General features: G+C 33.7%; 1 protein-coding gene across 6 annotated transcripts in view; it reads right to left on the bottom strand.

Annotated features, from left to right (window-relative positions):
- Positions 1 to 20,824, bottom strand: part of LOC144956062 (ras guanyl-releasing protein 3-like) — a 107,546-nt gene that overhangs the window by 70,076 nt on the left and 16,646 nt on the right. Inside the window, exon 1 of one of the 6 annotated variants that reach the window (XR_013641873.1) lies at positions 15,167 to 15,734. The exons of 4 other annotated variants lie outside the window; for them this stretch is intronic. The gene's annotated coding sequence lies outside the window, so the exon portion shown is untranslated. Of the gene's footprint in view, positions 1 to 15,166; positions 15,735 to 20,824 lie in introns of those variants that run through there. One more of the 6 variants, XM_078886395.1, reaches the window with a different exon arrangement.

The following is a 20,824-nucleotide window of genomic DNA, read 5'->3' as shown; positions in this document are numbered from 1 at the left end:
AGGGCCATTTATCCCCATGATTTTACTATGGAAAATTCAGTTAAAATCATATTTTCTCATTAAATGTATATAGGCAATATAAGTTTGCATCATTTTGTTGTTTTTGTTGTGACATTATGCATCTATTTATTTAGTGACGTAGTCGTGTCAATATGAACCACAACTTACTGGTAGATGGCATCTACAATAATTGACTTGGTAATTTTGTTTCCTGTTTGCTGTCCAATATGATGAGCGCCAGTTTCAGTTACCTACTTTTTCATCAACTCTAATCAAGAAAAATCCAAGTAAGTACTAACTCATTCTTTTTTTCATTAGATATGCGATGTATGAAGATTATTCTGACACTTATCCTATGTAACGAAAAATGAATTGATAGTATTGTTAATTTTATGATTATAGTACCAGCTAGAATCGCCAAATATGAAATGATGAAACAATAATGGATACATGAAAGCGCTAATATTCAATTTAATGTTTCTTCCAATACTTGCCTTACTTTCGCTTCTCGATTATCTTTTACTTTTATTCTTGTGTGTACCCTACCTAACCACAGATTTGTTTGTAACTTCTTATGACAAGTGATTTATTTTCTTGTACCGTTATTCAATCTCTAGATGAACTAAATTAGCTTAAATGTCTACATTATGTTTCAGTCATATTGTATTGATATTATTGCTTTTGAATTTTTGAATTTGCTAACTAGATAAATGAAATGTATGTTGCTGGGTGTTTTTCTTTTAATTTTCAGCCATCCGTTGTGTGGTCTAAATTATGTTGCATTGGACCTAAACCATGACGAATGGAGAAAGTGTAATCCGTGGTAGTTTGAATGCTCAGATATACATTGAGTTGTAGTCTGCTGGGGCAACCCCAGTGCATGAGGAAGGTATGTCACCTACTATTTATTTAAAACGGAATGGTAACTATTACATTTATATATGTAATGGTTGTTAGCTCGGAGTTAATAACAGGCATCATATGAAATCTAATATGAGAATATGAGTTTCAATTCTGATTGTTAGAATGTCATTTCTCCAAACAGTAACAGCATTATCAAGTATGTTTCTATTGTATGAAATAGTAAAATAAATATTAAGTTGGTGTAAGATTAGCTTATCTTTAACCAGTGAATTGACAGAATATCAGCAATTAATAATGCAAGATAAAGATGAGCTGTTGCAAATCGAGTTTCAGGTAATGGATGATTTTCCCCCACGATGATAATGATGAAGGTATAAATTAATAATATTGACAACTCATCAATTTTTGGATTTATTGGCTGCAAAGACTTCAGAGTAAAAGCCGTATTTTTTAATGATGAAAAATCGAACCGTTATACGTCTTTTATCTGACTCGTTGGATGTGACTTTCAGCATATCACAGCAAATCCATGAAGACAACGAGAAAATTACATCGTTTTGTAATCACATTACTCTCAGATACTTTCATATTTGATGTTTTCTTTTATCTCTACATGACAATAATTGTCAATTGGGGATTCCAGTAAAATAGAGTTTTCAAAATGATAATAATATACTCACATCCCCAAAATACTCCTCCCTCCCCCCTTCCTCTCTCTCTCTCTCTCTCTCTCTCTCTCTCTCTCTCTCTCTCTCTCTCTCTCTCTTTCATCGCCATTTCCAGTTGTGTGTTCCTTCCCAATATAATTTTCTTCTTCTAATCCTTCAGACACTGGCCGTATTTCACCATTTCATTGGAATGGAATGATACAAGTTCTTCAAATGAAAGCATCACTGATGAAGAAATGCCACTGATTCTGCTGCAGCCAGATCCAGAAATAGATGCCACCGATTCTGAATCTGAGGTAGATGAAGCTGAAGAAACAATAGAAGTCGGCAACTTCCAAAATACATTGTTTGTGGAGGAATGCACTACTTGGAATAAGAACAAAATTCCACATCTAGGAAGAATTCTATCAAAGTTCATAAAATCCAAAAGAACCATGTCATGCATTCAAAGAAAATTGAAAAAGCCTGCCTCCGGAGTATTCCATTTTTTTCACTAAGAAAATGAAAAGTACTCTTGTGGTGATATGTACGAAGAAGGGACAAGAACAAAATGTACAAGTGCAAGATGGGAGAATAAGATCAACAGCACAACAGGAAGAGGAAGAATGCGACAAGGGGAAGATCAATAAAATGTCCGAGAAAAAAATGATGTAAACTTCAGAAAGACTTGCAGCAGATGTGGAGAATTTACATGTTCACAGCGTAGCAGAATAATATGTACTTCTCTTGTAAATGAATATGTTCACATGCTTTGATCAGAAAAAATCATATTTCTAAAGCAATATTTCAGTGATAGTGGAACTTTTTTCTTGCCTTTTTATTCATAAAATTTACTATAGTTGAACCTCGGATTAATTTTAATAAGTTTTGAATTATGTTTTGCTATTGTTTTTTTGTTTCTAATGTTTTTCTACATTTGAAAGGTATTATTGCATCAATGAGAATCAGCATAAATATAGTCAATTGTTACCATTATCAAATTGTATTGGATGATCATAGGTATTGTTGGCACATGCTTTTCTTCGACTCCACTCACTTGTAAAAGTGTTGTCCATGTCTAAATTGCAATTACTTCATAAAAACAACAATCATTCACGGAAATGAGTTGATGATGATGATAATGATAATAATAGTAATAATAATAATAATAATAATAATAATAATAATAATAATAATAATAATAATATAATAATAATAATAATAATAATAATAATAATATATCATCATCATCATCATCATAAAAATAATAATAATAACAATAATAATAATAATAATAATAATAATAATAATAATAATAATAATAACAACATCAACAAAACTACTACTACTACTACAACTACAACTACTACTACTACTACTATACAACTACTACTACTACAACTAATACTACTACTAGTACTATTACTACTACTACTACTACTACTACTACTACTACTACTACTACTACTACTACTACTAATAATAATAATAATAATAATAATAATAATAATAATAACATTATAATGATACTAACAAGAATAAAAATTATCTATTATTATTATGATTATGATGATGATGATTATTATTATTATTATTGTTATTATTATTACTATTATCTATTTTATATTTTATTATTATTATTATTATTATTATTATTATTATTATTATTATTATTATTATTATTTTATTATTATTCTATTATTATTGTTATTATATTTTATTATTATTCATTATTATTATTATTATTATTATTATTATTATTATTATTATTATTATTATTATATTATTATTATTATATTATTATATTATTATTATTATTATTATATTATTATTATTATTATTATTATTATTATTATTATTATTATTATTATTATTATAGAAAATTGTGGAATAAAATGAAAGAAATAGCATTCCTTTGTTGAAATCTTTAGTATTTTTCTATATAAAGTCATGGGGGCCAAATGGACCCCAAATCAGGAAATCGTACTTTCTAGTATTTTTCTCTTTAAAAGTCATGGGGTCCATTTGGACCCCAAATCAGAAAATCTCAAATTCCAGATGAGCATGCTCAGTGTGAGTAAACTATGCACGTGACAAACATGAAATTTGGCATGAACATGGACCTCATCATTTTAGGAAAAGTCACCAAATTTCAGGTCCCTGTGTCAAAAATTGACTGTTTTATGAATAAAAAACACCCCCCCCCCCGGGGTCTTTTTGGCCCCCAAGTATGGAAATAGGGTTAACTGAGATTTTCACCGAGTAAAAAATGTCAATATTTAAAAAAAATAAAAATAAATCTATAAATATAAAACAAACAATAAAAAAAATATATAGAAAGAAAAATTAAACAAAACAAAAATAAAATCAATTAAAAAAAAAAACAATTTAAAAAAAACCTTTTTAAAAAACCCCAAAACAAAATAGAAACATAACAAAAACAAAACAAAACAACAAAATAACAACAACAAAAGATCAAGAACAAAAACCTTAACAAAAAGAAAAACCCCCCAAAACACTTCCTTATATGTAAAATCGATAACCCTCATTGTTGTGTTGTGAACTTAACGATAAAAGGATATGGCATAGATGTTACTGATCCCTCCACCTCTCCCTCCCCCTTTTCTTCTTCTTTATTTTTTCTATCTTTACTTTTTTAAAAAAAATATTTCTTTTCTTTTTCTTTTTGTTTGAGTGGAGTGGCGAACGAGAGAAAGAAATATGTTTTGTTTTCTATCTCTATTTTGCCATTAACCATTAAATGAACGATATAACGTAGTGCAAATTAAATGCTGCACGCCTGAACCTCGCGGAAACGATTTACAATAATAAAATTGAATGGAAGCTTCAATTTAATTTACTAAAACGGATGATGTAGACGTTTCGGGTTTCTCCTTCGTCAACAAAACACGATGAATGAAACACTAGAGACGTCGAAGCATCCGCATCATCTGATTTTGTAAATTGAATTTAAGCTTCCATTCAATGTTATTTATGTTATCTATTTCAAAACAGCGTAGAACTAGAACCACTACTTATGCTAACGTAAAGTACTGATAAAACGCTGTATATTTTATGTCTCATTTTGGTGCCAAACATTTTTTAAAAACTTCAAATATAGATTTATTAAGATGACCCAAAACTTAATTTGGGGGTTCCGATAGCTTAGTTGGTAGAGCACAGGCTTCACAGCGGCAGGACCGAGATCGACCCCTCCTCCCCCCCCCCCTCCCCCAATCCAACCCAGCAGTAATTGGGTATCGCTATAGAAACCGGGATAAACTCAATGTTTAAGGTTAAAAATGTATACATCTGTCATAAGACCAGCAATGTTGTTTGGATTAGAGACAGCAGCTACAACAAAGACACAAGATAAAGAAGTTTAGGTGGCAGAAATGAGGATGTTGAGATGGTCACTTTGCTGGACAAGGAAAGATAAAGCGAGAAACGGACGAATTCGAATGTTGACAGAAGTGAAGAATGTATCAATAAGGATGAGAGAAGATAGATTGAAATGGTTCGGACATGTTATTATGAGACGAGAGAGGGAGTACGCGAGCAGGAAAGTAGTGGATCTACAATTAGCGGGAAAGAGAAAAAAGTGACGCCCAAAGACTAGATGGTTGGATAGGTTAAAGGACGATATGAAAGAACAGGGCCTGGAGGAAGATGATGCTATGAACCGAGATGCATGGAGATGTGGCATTCATTATGGCAACCCTGCAAAATGCGGGATAAGCTGAAAGAAGAAGATTTAAGGTTAAAAATAATTCTGTTCAAAATAAAATATGATTTTTTTTTTTGGCAAGAGTTTGGAAGGGCGAACGACCTGTGTGAGAAACAACAAAGAAATATCATTATTATCGCAGCGTAACGGCCAGGAAACGTGTTTGTAATGTGTGGTCTGCGGTTCAAAGGAACACAAAGAAACAATGCAATTAAAGATTTTTTTTTTTTTTGGTTTCCTCTCTTTCTTTTTATAGAAGTAAACGCACGTGCAGTTCGAAGATTTGTCGTGTGATAAAGATTGTGGAAGGGAGGGTGGAGGAAGATGCTTTGGAGGAGGACGGAAGAAGAGGAAAAGGAGGCGGAAGAGGAAGCGAAGATTGGATAGAGGGTGGGGGGGGGGGCAGAAAGGGAGAATTGTTGTTTAAAATAGCGGGAGAGAGAGAGAGAGAGAGAGAGAGAGAGAGAGAGAGAGAGAGAGAGAGGGAAGGAAACCGCAAACCTTAACTACTTTAATTAGACAAAATAAATAAATAAATAAATAAATAAATAAATAAATAAATAAATAAATAAATAAATAAATAAATAAAATAAGGGAGGAATGAAAAAAATGTAAATGAATGCACATTGGAAAAAAAAAAAAAAGAGAGAGAAATTAAAGGCAGCAAGAATAAAAATCTAGGCCATAAACCTACATATCTTTTTTTTCGATCCGGTACCAGTAAGAGTGGGATAAGTAATAAAAGAATATCCAGACAATATCCAGAGAGAAAGAAAGAAAAACAAAAGAAGAAACGAGTAAAGAAACGAATATATAAAGGCAACGCCCCGGATTGTTGTTAAAAGAAAGAAAGAAAAAGAAAGCCCCTTAAAACTCCCTTAAAGTGGATGATTTCCTTATCGATCAGAGATACCAGCTGGATAAGTCATAAAAGTTTGATCCAAACAATATCCATTGTGGGGCATGGGTGGGGAAACATGGGAATAATTACGAACGGACACACACACACACACACACACACACCTATATACACACACTTACACACACAGACTGTTTGACTTAACTCAAATAAATTGCAGAGTAATATTAGTATTGTCTATTGGAAATACACATAAATTAAATCGGAAATCGAAAATCAATCATAATCTCTCTCTCTCTCTCTCTCTCTCTCTCTCTCTCTCTCTCTCTCTGTCTCTCTCCCTCACTACTCACTCTATATCTCTCTCTAATCTATCTATCGTTATGTACTAACACTCTTACAAAATCGGTCACTGCCTGTAGCCAAGTACTCATTCACACCTGGGTCGAGAGGGCTCATGTGAGTAAAGTGCCTTACCCTCGGCCACAACGTCAGAACCTGAAATTTTCACTATCACTATCACCCACCCGGCCATTGACCATGCTTAGCATTGTTTGATTTTTTAAATGTGTGTGGCAAGACGAGAAAGGGTAACGCTGAGCCAACTATTCACATCGGTTTTATCATTGAACTCTCCGAGTCCCCCGGTATGCATGCAGTAACCTCATGCATATTGTGCCACTCGTATGATAAGGTGTAAGTAAACATTGGACAAAAGACGCAGGTCATAGCGGTCAGTCAGTCAAACAATTGACTACAAGCTAATCTTGGAGGTTTAACGGGTTAGCGGCTATTTAGATAATATCCCCACGGCACCACAGCGATCAATCACTGTTAAAGAGTACTTACCCCAGGAATATTATGGTCAAAGAGAATGCCTCGACACCCAGAAATAATATCGAGACGTCGACTCTATCAACCCTAACACCGGCTATATCCGTAGTTTACCTGGGTTACTTTTACCCCATGCCTATTTAATACATTTTTTCTGAGACAAGTTATAGGCGTACTATCAAAGCTAATGTTTTTAATTTTTAGATGTAAATGGTATCTAGTTGAATAAAAAATATATAGATCTCTATGCACATTTTCATTTTTAATACATTATTTTGCAATTTTGCAAAGTAACAAAAATCTTTAGGATTGAGTGAGTTAACCAGTTAATTGGGTACACTGGAAAGACAAGTATTTAAAAATTTGGCCAGCCGAGGTCCCAGGTTCGAAACTTTTTGCCAAGATGAGGGTTATTTAAATCGATCGATATTTGAAGGACGAGTTTTAAATACATGTCTTAAGTACGACAGTTAACTGGATAAATAGTAATGTTTTTGTTTTTATGTTCGCTATCCTTTTTTTCAAAAATAAACTGAGTAATTGCAGGATGTCACCGGTATATCCCAAGTGCTGGTTTAAATTTTATTAATCTTGCCGGAGGGTAAAAAGTGTTAAAATTAAATAATAAGTTCTGGCTTATACCCCGACGTCGATATGTACACAATACAATGCTTTACTAACCTACGCATTTAACAGCTCATAAACCAAAAAGAAAAAAAAAGTTATTCCACGTCAAAGGAGAACAATTTAAATCACCGTTATTTTTGTTTGTTTATTTGCTTTGTTTGTTTGTTTTGATTTCCCCCCTTACTGATTACTATCTATACTACTTATCAAAAAGCACACCTTAGGTATGCACGCTTTCCTTTTCCGCTTCCTCTTCCCTCGACTGACATTCCCAGTACCTAATGCTGACCGATATGAGCGACCGTCTCAAAGCGGTTTAATGTCGGGATTAACTAGGTAATGGAAATTGATCGTATTAATGCTATGCATTTGTGTAAAATACTTACAACATCCGTCAGCCTTCACACAAAACTATGTGTAACTTTAAACGTTTAAAGTCTGTAGCTCTCCTCATTATATTATAGTTATAGTAAGCATGATGTAAGTCTTCAATAGTAGAGTTATGCAGTGTTTGTTAAGATCTGGGAGTTCAACCTCTTCCCCCCCCCCCCATCTCTCTCTTTCTCTCTCTCTCTCTCTCTAAAAAAAATAATTCAAGTAGGCATGTCTGTATCTCTCATTATATACTGAGAGTAAGTATGATGATCTTCAATAGTGGATTTAAGCAGTGTTTGTTAAGATGTTTGAGTTTAACCTCTCCTCTCCCCCCCCCCCCCCTTCTCGCTCTAAACAAAAAAAAAAAAAAAAATCAAAGTAGGCAGGTCTCGTTGCTGTCATTATACTGTGAGCAGACAGTAAATAAGATAACTATGAATGAAAGTAAGTATGATGTCAGTCTTCACTAGTGGAGTGACGCAGTTTTTATTGAGCTCTCGGAATTTAATCGCTCTCTCTCTCTCTCTCTCTCTCTCTCTCTCTCTCTCTCTCTCTCTCTGTGTGTGTGTGTGTGTGTGTGTGTGTGTTTCAAACTATGGGTCAATATTAAAACATTAAAGGTTATTGACAAGGAAAACAAACAAAAACAAAAATTTAGTAAACTGTGAAAGTGCAAGTAAATGGTGAGGGGGATAGAGACAAGAAGAAAGAAAGAAAGAAAGAAAGAGAAAAAAAGAAAGAAAGAAAGAGAGAGAGAGAGAGAGAGAGAGAGAGAGAGAGAGAGAGAAAGGTATATATATATATATATATATATATATATATATATATATATATATATAGAGAGAGAGAGAGAGAGAGAGAGAGAGAGAGAGAGGTGGTGACAGCAAGCTCATTACTTTTGACATAAAACGCAATACGTTTATAAACAAATAAATCAAAATGACGGTTTTGATTCCAACTCATCCCTCATCAAACATCCATCACAATAACCGACAGAATTTTAAAAAACAAAAAAAAAATAAAAACAAACGTTATCGGCTAAATCGACAAAACTAACGACAATAATCGATTCGTCACCATTGGAGCGACGACCACAGAGTTATCATTAATCAAAGATTACGAAATGACTTACTATTACGAAATTACAGAAGTGGATTCTACATTGTTTTGGCACTGAACATTCTGCTGTTTGCCGTTCTTGTCCGAAAACTATCACTTCTTGTGTGTGTGTGTGTGTGTGTGTGTGTGTGTGTGTGTGTGAGTGTGTGTGTATCTATAAGCATAGATAGACGGATAGAAAGATCGATCGATTGAGAGATAGATGGATAAATGAAAATGATTTCCGTACATGATGAACATGAACAAAAACAAACAAACAAAAACAACCGCCACTCACCCCCAATAAAAAAACAACAAATAAACAAACAAACAAAAAACAACCAAACAAACAAACCAACAAAAAAAATAAAATAAAACAAAACATAAACTAAAATAAAATGCAAACCGAAATAGTAAATGATATAGGTGTGGAGGAAAAACAAACAAAACACATGCGGTATAATAAATTTGTGATGGTTCTCAATTTCTATTTTTAACCAATATCGATCACACCGCACTCTTATTGTTAGGATTGGTTTGGTAATAATCAATCAATAGAGTATTGGAAATAAAAAATAAATGACACACGATCCATTTCCACATGAAGCTTGCTAACCGGAACGAAAAACATGCTAAAGATGACGAACATATTATTAGGACCGTGGTGTCTTAATGGCAAATCCCATTTATCCAGTGTTTACGAAGAGTAGCGTTTACCTCATATCACCAGGGCAATATTAGTATAGAAATTAATGGCGAAAGGGCTCTAATCTATTCTTCCAACCGGTCTTCGAACCCAGTAACGAAAACTCTGACTTGAAATTTCAAATATTTAGTTTAACACCTTTAACTATTTAACTAACTGCCCTACTCTGGGAAAACACGTATTAAAAAAAAAAATGGCCAGAAAATCGGTTATCTTCAAATATCGATCAATTTAAATAGACTCTCATTTTAGAAAAAAACTCTCAAACCTGAGACCTCGCCCATGGCCCTTGGTAATTCTAGAGGACGTCAGTAAACTGGTCAAGGACAACTTTTAGGCTATCTGTGACCCACCGTCTCTATCTGGTGATATGTCGGAGTGAACCTCTCGGCGGAAAGTGAATTTAAAACTGTTAAAATGATCTGAAACATGAAGTTTTCACAGTTTCCCATATAGATAGTATGCGATTGGGTAAGAAGCTCACATCATTGCCACCCGGAAGTATAACGGACCAACACACAAAACTGTGTAACCATGAATGTTCATAATCTGATTAATACAGTTTAGTGAGAAATACTCATAAACGCGGATGGCAAAAATCAATAACAAAGACCTGAGAGACGTCAATTTTGAACTATCTATAGAAAGTATGCACTTGGCTAAGAAGCTCATAACATTGCCATCCGGAAGTATAACGGACCAACACACAAAACCGTGTGTATCCATGAACGTTTATAGTCAAGTTAATACAGTTCAGTGAGCATTACTCATAAACGCGGATGGCAAAAAACAATAACAAAGGCCTGAGTGACGTCATCTGCATACTATCTATAGTCTGGTTAATACAGTTTAGTGAGAATTACTCATCACCCCCCGACGAAAACCTGAATATAGATCGTTCCTGTTACCAATTACCAGCATAAATTCCGTTTCGAGACGATGGGTCACATTTTAAATTTAAAGGCTCAGTTTTTAACAATTCGTCAGGATTGGACTATAAAACTGGACACAGCTATTAAACTGAGAGGTCAGCGTTAAATTTATAAAAAGGACCCATGGTCTTCACTGGTATTCGAATATGTGATGCATCATTTCAAAACGGTACTATGTTGAGTTGAACCAGATGACAAAAATATGATTTAAAGTGAAAATGACTAGAAATGTGGGGTTTTAGTTTGCTTGTTTGGTTGTTTGGGTTTTTTTTTTTAAACTTTAAAATCTAGTATGTATTGTCCTTAATAAAACATATAGATAGTGTGCGCTTGGCTAAGAGACTCACAATAACGCCATCCGGAAGTATAATGGACCAAAACACAAAACTATGTGTTACCGTAAACGTTTATAGTCTGGTGAATACAGTTTACTGAGAATTACTCACAAACATGGGTGGCAAAAACAATAACAAAGGCCTGAGTGACGTCAACTTCATTCTATCTATAAAATTAACCAGTCTTGTAGTTTTACCTTACATTCACACTTAAATTGAAATCAACCCGACACAATCACAGACAGAATACGGACAAAGTCAACACAGCCGGACCAGAAAGATTGGTTGAATCTAAGCAAAGGCTGACTTTATCCATAACCAAATGGAACACATTTCATTTAGTTAAAGAACAGAAAATGTAATGACTTTAAGCAGAAGTTGACGTTATGCGGTTCTACTATAAAAGCGAAAAAGAAAAAAATTCATAATCAACAAAACAAAAACAAAAACAAAAACAAAACAATACTAAAACAAATAATAAAACACCCCTTCCACCCCCACTCCCCCCCCCAAAAAAAAAAATCACACAAAAAAAAACAAAAAAAAAAAAAAAAACAACAAGCTTCAACAACAATATTATTGAGCTTTTATTTAGCGCAATATCCAGTAAACACCCACAAAACGCTTTACAAAGGGTCCAGGCCAGTAGCAACACTCAATCTGTTGGACGAGACACCATGTCTGTGAGGCGTTATTAAGGTTGTTTTTTTTTTTTTGGGGGGGGGGGGGTTTGTTTGTTTTTTTGGGGTTTTTTTTTGTTTGTTTTTTTTTTTTTTTGGGGGGGGGGGGGTATTTTTTTCGATTTCTATTCACTCATTTCTTCATCATTCAATCATTCATGACTATTATTACTTCTTCTACGTAATGTGCCATCTTTGGTTACCTCAATGTGTTAGTTCAATACCCCATTGCGTCAATAGCTTTCGACAGAACAGTAAAACGAACACGAATAAAAGAGTTTCGTATAACTAATTCATAACGTCTCCTACCTAGAAAAGGTGAATGCCCTCAAGCACTACAACCGGTTAGAGATTTTCATTTTTGTTTTATTGTTCTGGACTCGGGGGAAAGCTTACCTTCGAATTTTGTATCGAAATAGTTTTAAATGAAGCAAATGAAAAATTACTCCCCGGGGTTATTGGGCGAATGCGTTTATCATAGGTTCTGTCCCATAGTCCAACACGGTAAACACGTTTTGGGAAAGGGGGAAAGGGTGTGTGTGTGTGTGGGCCGATGGCTCATACTAGTGAACAAAAATTCGCAAAATCACATCATTGATTAAAACAAACCACAACACTGAGATACCCGTCCCGTATGAGAAGCTCTGCTTTGTAATTATTCTCTGTCCACCAATCAAGGGGGTGAATTTGGTAGAAAATGAAATCACTCGAACGATCAAAACAACATAAATTATCACCGTATTTCCTTAACCCCCCCCCCCCCCTCGCTCCCTCAACCCCCCCCCTCTCTCTCTCTCTCTCTCTCTCTCTCCTCTCTCTCTCTATCTCTCCTCCTTCTCTTTCCCTCCCCCCACTCCTCTCTCTCTCTCTCTCTCTCTCTCTCTCTCTCTCTCTCTCTCTCTCTCTCTCTCTCTCTCATTTAGAGAGTCATTCGGTGCAAGATTGAATTTCATTGAAAATGATGTTTCAAATCATAATGTTTCATAATTCCAGACCAAACCATTTTCACAAAGAGCAGTTCTATGAAGAGCGAGTAGTATTGCTGTTACACCTCATTCTGTTGATGAACACGGCAGCAAATGGCTCTTAAATGACATTCTCTCACGGCGCTCATGTGTATACCTAATGAGAGCATTGCGGTAACAGCATTGTTTATACACAGACAACACTGTTAACGCGATGGTCTCAAGTAAAAAAAAATAATTTTTTAATGATATTATCACCTCACAGGTCTCATGACTCGTCTTACATGTGTCGCTTTTGGTTTGGGACTCTTTGTAAAGTAATTTTAAGCACCTTGAGTGGATAATGCACTATAAAAAATAGTTCTTTTTCTTTCTTCATTGGCCCAGTAATGATAAATATCAAAGAAGTCATAATGTAAAAAGTGCAGCAATTGCCAACTCCCCACTCAATGAATATTGGAACAAGATGAAGAATCTTTGGATATATTCAGAGTCGAAATATTGAAATAGCTGTCATTTTATTTCACTGATGAATTCAAAATAAGGAGATCAACGACAATCCTACTAGTCACTTTCAACAATGATTTGAAACAAGTTCATGACATCGTACATCCTAAATCTTAAATTGGCCAAGGAACTCGCAGACATTGTAAAAGACAAAAGCTAATCTATATTCAGGTTTTCGTCCAACCGAGTCATTGAACACATGATTTGTTGTTGATTGGATATTTCTTAATAAATTATGTCAACTCGTTGCTCTATTTGTGAAAGTTGTAAACATACCCATGAGTCAAGCTAAACAAAATGCCCTATTATAATGTTGGATAATTTGAAAACGGTGAACACTTTATAAAATGTAGGTCATTTTGAGAACATTTTGCAATGTGACAACTGTCTCAGGCACATGGAAAAATAATGTCGATCGGCCCCATCACGTCTGTCATCATGGAAGTCAAGATAACAACCGAAACTGCGAAGTCGGATGATCTCGCTGGCGGGAAGTATTCAGCCACGAAAACAAAACAACAAAAACAAGAAAGGAAAAGACAAACAAATAAACAAACATAAAACCCTCAAAGTATCTCAAGCGGTTGGACACAATTCAATGAGAGACTTGATTAAGTTTGCAAATTGAGGTTGCACACACGTGCACTGAAATATTAACAATGCTAAATTAAATCCTTTTATTGAATTGATTTTATGCAAAACACCGTTCATGTCTGAGCGTATTGTGTGCATGTGAATGTAAGTGTTTGCATGTACATGTGTGAGTGTGTGTACGTATGTGTGTGTGTGTGTGTATGCGTGTGTCTAGGAGTGTATTTGGTTAAAGGGTTTTTCCATGACAACAATTAGCACACAAAAGATTGGATTATCCATTGATTTATGGGTTATCACATTCGTGAAATAAACGCAGGGGTTGTGTCAACTTTCAGTTATAAAATTAGTGTATTGGGTAATATAGTGATAAAACGCCTTTAAAAAATTTAACCAGGAACTTTTAAACTTAAAAATTGATGAATTAAGAAGACCTTCGAAACAGTAAAACATTCTTAAACATGAGACTTATCATTTATTTGAAAAGAACTTTGACACTTAAGAGGTCATTTTAATTTATTGCTGTGGGAAGGAAAATAATCCCTGGCCAAGACTTGAAAAAACGTGTTTTGTCAGATAACGGTAGTGTTGTTTGTATGCTGTTAAAAGAAAAAAAAAAAATAAGGCAGGGGAAGAATGATGAAGACAATACTATGTTACATGATACGTACTGGAACACGCAGAGAAAAGAAAAGATTTCAACTGATAACATCATATTACTAATAATAATAATAATAATAATAATAATAATAATAATAATAATAATAATAATAATAATAATAATAATAATATAATAATAATAATAATACATAATAATAATAATAATAATAATAATAATAATAATAATAATAATAATAAAATAATAATAATAATAATAATAATAATATAATAATAATAATAATAATAATAATAATAATAATAATAATAATAATAATAATAATAATAATAATAATAATAATAATAAGAATAATATTAATATAAACATTGATAGTATTAGGGGTAGTAATAGTGGTAGTAGTGGAAGTAGTAGTAGTAGTAGTAATAGTAGTAGTAGTAGTAGTAGTAGTAGTAGTAGTAGTAGTAGTAGTAGTAGTAGTAGTAGTAGAAGTAGTAGTAGTAGTAGTAGTAGTAGTAGTAGTAGTAGTAGTTGTTGTAGTTGTAGTAGCAGTAGTAGTAGAAGTAGTGGTAATAGTAATAATAATAATAATAATAATGATGATGATGATGATGATGATGATGATGATGATGATGATGATGATGATGATAATGATTACAATAAAACAGCGATGATGATGATGACGACGATGATGAAGATGATGATGATGATGATGATGATGGTGATGATGATGATGATGATGATGATGATGATGATGATGATGATGATGATGATGATGATGACGATGATGACAGGCTACTGACCTTTGATGAATCATAATAATCTAAAGAGTCGAGCTCCTTCCTTGTTTACATTGTGGCTCTTTATTTACAAAACAACAATATTATAACAATGTGCTAAAAATACACCTTCACAGTTACACATAATAATACGTTATAGTAGTAAGAATCCAGATGGAAATCATTTCACCACATAACAAAGCACAGAGGATTCTATTTGGCAATCACAATGGCCAGAATTATAACATTCAATTACCAGCGGGCGATCTTAATCACCGTAGTAATAATGAAAATAATAATACTGTTGATAATGATAATAATATGATAATCACTAAAGACAGAGACAATGTATCTAGTCCGACCACCACCAAAACCACCGGCGGCAGCAGCAGCAGCACCAGCAACAGCAGTAGCAACAAAAACAACACTGGAAGCAGCAGCAGCAGCAGTCTCCCTAGAATAAAGCCAGTGTGGTCGGGGCTATAGGAAAGTCTACAGACAGTCTACATAAAATATCCACAAAAACCAATCTAAAATTATGTGAGAGTGAGAGAGTTAATGCGTGCGAGTGACTGAGAGTGAGTGAGTGAGTGAGTATGTGTTCGTGAGTGGATGCTGTTGTGAAAATAAGCACGAGTGGTAGTTAGTAGTGATGGCCAGCTCTGGATTTCCCCCTATTCCCGCGTTCCCTCAACCATGTGTGCCACAACCGCCACACCGGCCAACCGATGGACGGTTCGCGGGAAGAGCTGGAGCTGCCCTGAGTGACGAGACGGGCCACACGACCAGACGAATGCTACATTCTATTCCGTTCGATATCTCGGTCTGATCTGTTTCATTCCAACAAAAATACAGGTTTCTTTATTTTTTTGTTTTTGTTTTTTTTTTTGTTTTGTTTTGTTTGTTTTTTTCATTTGATCAGAAAACTTTTTCTTCAAATGTCGATCTCTTTAAATGGCCCTATGCTTGCCAAACATCTCAAACCTGAGACTTCGGGGTCTCTGATTTAAGGCAAATTGAGGGTCATTAATTTAATTTATCGTTATATTATGAAGTAATTTTTGGGGGGTCTAAAATGAAAAAGGTGTTTTGTCACAATAGGCACTTAAGTAATCTATCATTGGCCGAAGTCTGTTTTGTTCCCTTGTAGTCAGTTTTTAAGTATCAAACAATGGCCGGTGAGATCCGATATCGAGCAAAGGCACGTGCTGTCCTACTATATATTTATAAAATATAAATCATGGCGTATTTTTTGGTATCCATTTTATAAAACAACTATAAATAACTATAGTGGTTTGGGGATAAATTATGAGTTAAGCACACAAAACTTTTTGTCGATTACCATAATACGTGAAATCAACGGCGAACTTGAGGGTCATTTAAAATTTATCGATATATCATGAAGTAAAATATTATTGGCCAAAATGAAAAACAAGTGTTTTGTAACACTTCTTACACGATTTGTTCCCTTGTAATAGGGGTTTCAGTATCATACAATTTCCAGTTAGATCGTAGCAATCGTGAACTACCACTGACACTGACCAAAAAATGACGTCAAAAGACAAGCATTTGGCCACAAAAGAAAACAAATGGTGAGTTGTATTCAATAGTTCAACCAATGGAATCACTTCTTTCCCAGAGCTCTACTAACAACTCACTAGACGCTGCACAAACCTTTAAAATGATGTCAAACCGTAAGTCCCACAGGGTTCTAGTGTCAGGCTTAAATGTTAACGATGGCTACGGTCAGATCCGATATCGAGTAAAGGACAGTATATATATTTAATATTTATATTGTGAAATGAATTATTTTTCAACAAGGTGGAGTAAAGAAGTAATATTGTAGCTTCATCAAGGTTATCGATGAGATCACCCCCTTTCCTTCCATATTTAAAATGGTGGGAATTTCAGAAATCTTAACCTATCCACATAATATGACATGCCTTCCAGTTTTGAAAGTCATCTGGTTGCACGTTTCACGTTCTCTAAAAGAACGGACTGGCAATTAAAAATGGTAGTCCGTATACAATTATCACGATGACCATATTCTACAATTGGTCTAATAATCAATTGGTATAATGTAATGTTAGCAGCCCTGGTCCCGTTAGCTCAGTTGGTAGAGCACTCACTTCACACTCGAAGGGACCGAGATCGATCCCGGGTGCAGACGATATTTTTTTCTGACCCCGCTGTCCATCCAGCAGTGATTGGGTAGCTGGCTCTGTTAGATCTGGCGGAAAGTACTTTGCAATTGACTAGCGTCCTACCCAAAAGGTAGCAAGCAATTGCTATTGTCCGTTTCACGCTATAGAAATCGGAAAAATTCAGGCTCCGTGGGCGAATGACTCGGAGGACTACTTTTTAAAAAAATGTTAGCGGCCATGTAAACAAAACTCTTAAAAACAAGATCTTATTGACGACACTATGAACATGTACATCAAACGTTTATGAAATATCAAAAATATTTCCAGGGTCTCTCTTAGTATCAGCTACAGACAACAATTCAGTTTTCGAAACATCAACACGGTATAAATATTGGGGATTGTTTTTTCCAAGGTAGAGATATCTTTTTGCAATGTTTTACTATTTTCTGGTGATGGAATACATTTTTCTATCGTCGACAAATATTTTTCAAATTGAATTTAAAACAGTTGGCTAATCATTCATGCACAAAATAAACAACAATTATTGTCCAAGGACATTGCCCTCGGGCAAACTCCGAACAACAGGTTTAAAACCAGACAATCTGTTACCAACAATAACCCTTTGCAAACGGCCTGTGAGAAAGATTTTAATAGTTCTGTCAATAATAATAATAATAATAATAATAATAATAATAATAATAATAATAATAATAATAATAATAATAATATAATAATAATAATAAATAATAATAATAATAATAATAATAATAATAATAATACTTTATTGCATCCCAAAAAGGAAATTTTTTGTACAGACGTGTTATAATTTACACAATAGGATAAAAATACAATGGAAATAGGATGTATATATATAAAAAAGGAGCAGCTCTATAACCAGAGCTGCGCTTTATAATATGAATAATTTCAACACTGTAAAATAGTTAAAACTGTCTCTATAAATTGAAAATTGAAAAGATTGCAAAACAAATAAATTAATAAATTAATATTTATATTTTTAAAAACTAAAAATGAGAAATAATTATATAAAATGATTATTGCTTGTTGTTATAAAGCCTAATACTAGACGGCAGAAAAGATTTTCTGTGTCTCTCTGTTTTCGTTGAAATAGAGAAAGGGCGACCACTTCTTTCTGACATAATAATTGATGGTCTTAGTGGATGATACTGGTCATTTAATATTTTAGTTATTTTATTTATACAAAATTTCTCGTATAAAAGATCTACATCATCAACATCATTTATATAGCGTTTAATGGATTTTTTAATATTTGAATTTATTTTGTTCCTTTCCACTGCTAAGCAATTGCCTCCCCAAGCTGTTATACAAAATGACAAAACACTTTCGATTACTGCTCTATAAAATAATGTGCAGAGGGTTTTATCTATTCGGAACTGAGAGAGTTTTGATAAAAAATATGTACGTCTGCACATCTTATGCCTAATTATTTTCAAGTGTTCATCCCACTTGAGCCTGTCATCAATCGTTACACCAAGGTATTTGTAGTGAGGAACTCGCTGGACGAATTGGTCCTTTAATTTTAACGGTTCTATCGGTTCCTTCACTCTCCTAAAGTCAATCACTAGCTCCTTTGTCTTGCTTATGTTAAGCTCTAGGTGGTGGGCATCACACCAAGACACAAATCTATCAATTTCTTGCCTATAAGCCACTTCGTTGCCATTTGTATGAGGCCTTGAAGAGCGGTGTCATCTGCAAACTTTATTAAAGGTACACTCAGGTTTTGACTTCTACAGTCATTCGTGTATATTGTGAATAATACAGGGGACAATACACAACCTTGAGGAGCACCTGTATTTGTAGTTATACAGGAAGATTTGTTTTGTCCTAATTGAACATATTGTGCACTCTCCGTAAGAAATTCGAGCACCCAAGCAATTATATACTTGTTTAAATTCAGACTAGTCAATTTTTGAACAACCAACTGAGGTTGCATTGTATTGAACGCTGAAGAAAAATCTGCAAAAAGCAATCTGCAATAGCTCCTAGCGTGATCTAGATGCCTGTAGATGTTGTTTGTAAACAGCAAAATGGCATCCTCTACGCCACGTCCTGGTTTGTAAGCAAATTGATGACTATCACTCAATGGCATAAACTGATTCCTAATTTTAACAAGAACAAGTTTTTCTAAAGATTTCATGACTATTGAAGTCAGTGCAACAGGTCTGAGATCGTTCATAGTTTCAAGTTTTTCTTTTTTTGGAACAGGAATAATTTTTGAAGTTTTCCAAATTTCAGGGATCGAAACGCATTGGAGGGACCAGTTAAAAATATGTGTATAAATGGGGGAAAGCTGATGGGCACATTCTTTTAATAGTTTTCCTTTCAATCCATCCGGCCCAGCAGCCTTCCTCTCGTTTAGTTTCGAAAATACGAATCTCGTTTCCTCTTCACTGACCTCAATAGTCATTTCATCTTCCAAAGCCCTGTCTAATTTATGTTTTTCATTTTCAATATCAAATTTGTTTGCTGTGTCGAAACGTGAATAAAATTTATTTAAAGTTTCAATTTCGATATCTTCTGATATAATCGTGGGCTTTGGATTATAGTTAACAGCAGTTTTAGTTTTAATAACATATGCTTTTAGTTTTACAAATAATCTATTGCGTGGTACTTTATCAAAAGCTCTCTCGAAGTCAATATATACTTTAACGTCAGTATCCCTTTAATCGCCAATAACTTGGAGAAATCCTCGATTACTTCTAACAATTGGGTGGTCCATGGCCGTGTATTTCGAAATCCGTGTTGAAATTACTTAACAAGGTATATCTCTCAAGATATGTCATGAGATAATCTTTGATTACAGATTAAAAGACAATAAATTAATGCAGGTTAAACTTGTAGGTGGGTAATTGTTAACACATGCTGTATCCCCTTGGACTAACATTTGCCAATTTCCAATCATTTGAGAACATCTTTATCGGACAAAGATTTTATTGAATTATCATCATCATAATCATCATTATTATTATTATTATTATTATTATTATTATTATTATTATTATTATTATTATTATTATTATTATTATTATTATTATTATTATTATTATTATTATCATATCATCATTCATCATATCATCATCATCATCATCATCATCATCATCATCATCATCATCATCATCATCATTATTATTATTATTATTATTATTATTATTATTATTATTATTATTATTATTATTATTATTATTATTATTATTATTATTATTATTATTGATCAATTTGCTTTAGGCAAGATGTAAGATTGAATTTCTTTAAAATTTTGATCTCTCTATATTGTACATGTTATAGTTATTACTGAAGCCCTCATATTTTTTTTTCTTTATTTGTCGGCTTGTTTTTTTTCTAACTGCAGCCCTTAAAAAATGTATGTTTTATTCGTTGACATGTTTATCTCTCTTTTATCTTTTTGACTTTATTATTTTTTTTTTTTTTTTTGGGGGGGGGGGGGGGTCTTTTTGTTACGAGAGCACAAATACAGCGTTGCGACTCGGTCATCATTTTT

Source organism: Berghia stephanieae, chromosome 1 (assembly GCF_034508935.2).
Source record: "Berghia stephanieae isolate SIO BIC M18660-M18661 chromosome 1, UCSD_Bste_1.3, whole genome shotgun sequence".
Lineage (NCBI taxonomy): Eukaryota > Metazoa > Mollusca > Gastropoda > Nudibranchia > Aeolidiidae > Berghia > Berghia stephanieae.
This window is presented reverse-complemented; position numbering and strand designations above follow the sequence as displayed.